Here is a 2,336-nt window from a genome sequence, read left to right on the forward strand (position 1 = left end):
TCACCGGCAACGAGTGCGCGGAGGACCGGGTTCGAACCTGCAATAAACGACCCTTGCCGCTTGGCTTTGACTCTGGACTCTGGTGGTTTGTTTTCGGGGGGTCTCTCGAATCGGGGCATATCATTTGGGGGCTCATCCGGGATCCCCCCAAACCCACCAGACCCCAAGTCAACGGGTCGTCCCTAAGACCGATCGGTAAGTGAGCCGGCTCTGTCTGTTTCTGTTGGTCTGTTCGTTTCTGGCTCCCCCGCGCGGGATCTGTATCTGTGACTGACACAGCCCTGGCGGACGCGCTATAGGGCATTCAGTTGGGTCCAGTAGGAGACGTCCACTGGCACCCGTCTGGGGCACCTTTTTGGGCCCATCGGAATTTTTCTGTTCGGGTGGCAGACACCCGAAACGCGCTAGCGATCTAAGTGTTGTGTTCTCTATTCTATAACCTTTAAGTGTTAAACTCCTTCTCTTTCACAGGTGACCTGGCCTGGCCCAGCCAGAAATCCTCATAACTTTACTGTTTCTCCTTTTAATCCTTTCCTCCACCTCCAGGATACAGATGGGCCAATCTCAAAGCACTCCTCTTTCTCTCCTCGTTGCCAACTTCAGGGATGTTAGAACCAGAGGACAGAATTTGAGTTTAGACATCCGGCGGGGAAAATTAATAACCCTCTGCCGCTCCGAATGGCCAACCTTGGGCGTTGGATGGCCAACCGAAGGAACTTTCTGCCTCCCTATAATTGCTAAGGTGAAGTCAAAGATTTTTCTACCGGGTCGCGAGGGACACCCAGATCAGATTCCCTTACATTCTAGTATGGCAAGATTTGGTGGAAAATCCACCCCCTTGGTTGGCCCCCTTCCTGTCCTCAGGAACGTGTAAGGTCCTTGCCATGCGGACTGCAGATCCCCCAAAACCAAAGACGCCATCCGCGCCCTTGTATCCCATATTGCCCGATAGTCAGGACCTACTATCCCTCGACCCTCCACCCTATCATCCCCCTCCCCTCGTGCCCCAGGCCCTGCCCGCAGCAGCCGCCCCACCAGTCGCCCCGCTAGTTGCCCCCCCTAGGAGAACTGGGAGGACGGGAAGCGGCAGCTGTGCCGGAACCAGGAGGACGGGAGGCAGCAGCCGCGCCGGGCCCCATTGAAAACGAAACCAACCGCGAGGGGCCAGCCGGCGGAACCGTGGGCACACCCAGCGTGAGCCAAACCCTCGCCTCCCCGACTCCACTGTGGCCCTACCCCGGTGGGAAATAGGACCCCCCGATGAAACAGGCAACCTCCGACTCCAGTATTGGCCCTTTTCCACCAGTGACCTTTACAACTGGAAAACACAGAACGCTCGATTCTCTGAAAACCCTAAAGACCTAATAGCTCTTTTAGACAGTGTCCTGTTCACCCACCAGCCCACCTGGGACGACTGTCAGCAGCTCCTCCGCATCCTGTTCACCACAGAGGAGCGAGAGAGGATCCAATTAGAAGCAAGAAAGCTGGTTCCCGGAGAGGACGGTCGGCCGACATCTAACCCTGACCTCATTAATGCGGCTTTCCCCCTAACCAGGCCTCCACAGGACGAATGGGACTACAACACGGCAGAAGGTAGGGGAAGGCTACTCATTTATCGCCAGACTCTGATGGCGGGTCTCCGGGCTGCAGCTCGCAAGCCCACCAATTTGGCTAAGGTATATTCGGTCATACAGGGAAAGGCAGAGAGTCCAGCTGCTTACTTAGAGAGATTAATGGAAGCCTTTAGGCAGTTTACCCCCATGGATCCAGAAGTCCCTGAGAACCAGGCTGCTGTCGTTATGTCCTTTGTAAATCAAGCAGCTCCTGACATTAAGAAAAAACTCCAGGGGCGCCTCGGTGGCGCAGTCGGTTAAGCGTCCGACTTCAGCCAGGTCACGATCTCGCGGTCCGTGAGTTCGAGCCCCGCGTCGGGCTCTGGGCTGATGGCTCAGAGCCTGGAGCCTGTTTCCGATTCTGTGTCTCCCTCTCTCTCTGCCCCTCGCCCGTTCATGCTCTGTCTCTCTCTGTCCCAAAAATAAATAAACGTTGAAAAAAAAAATTAAAAAAAAAAAAAAAAAACACAAAGAAAAAACTCCAAAGGCTAGAGGATTTAGAAGGTAAACAGATCCAGGATCTGCTCCGTATAGCACAACAGGTCTACAACAACAGGGACACCCCAGAAGAGAGACAGATCAAGGCCACAGGGAAAATGACTAAAGTCCTGGCCACTATAGTCCAGAAAGAACAGCCACCCCCAGAAGGCACTCAAACAACACGCCCTCCCAGGCAGCACTTAGATAAAGATCAATGCGCCTATTGTAAAGAAAAAGGCCATT

The 2,336-nt window shown here is 54.2% G+C and overlaps 1 long non-coding RNA gene across 1 annotated transcript; it reads left to right on the top strand.

Moving 5' to 3' along the window:
• Positions 1-235: 235 nt before the first annotated feature.
• LOC121024143 (uncharacterized) lies at positions 236-1,458 on the top strand. The gene is made up of 2 exons (XR_005787619.1): positions 236-742; positions 1,401-1,458. It is a non-coding gene; the product is annotated as an uncharacterized LOC121024143 (long non-coding RNA).
• The last annotated feature ends 878 nt before the right edge of the window (positions 1,459-2,336 follow it).

Source organism: Herpailurus yagouaroundi, unplaced genomic scaffold (assembly GCF_014898765.1).
Source record: "Herpailurus yagouaroundi ecotype Mexico unplaced genomic scaffold, PumYag 58678, whole genome shotgun sequence".
NCBI classification, from domain to species: Eukaryota; Metazoa; Chordata; class Mammalia; order Carnivora; family Felidae; genus Herpailurus; species Herpailurus yagouaroundi.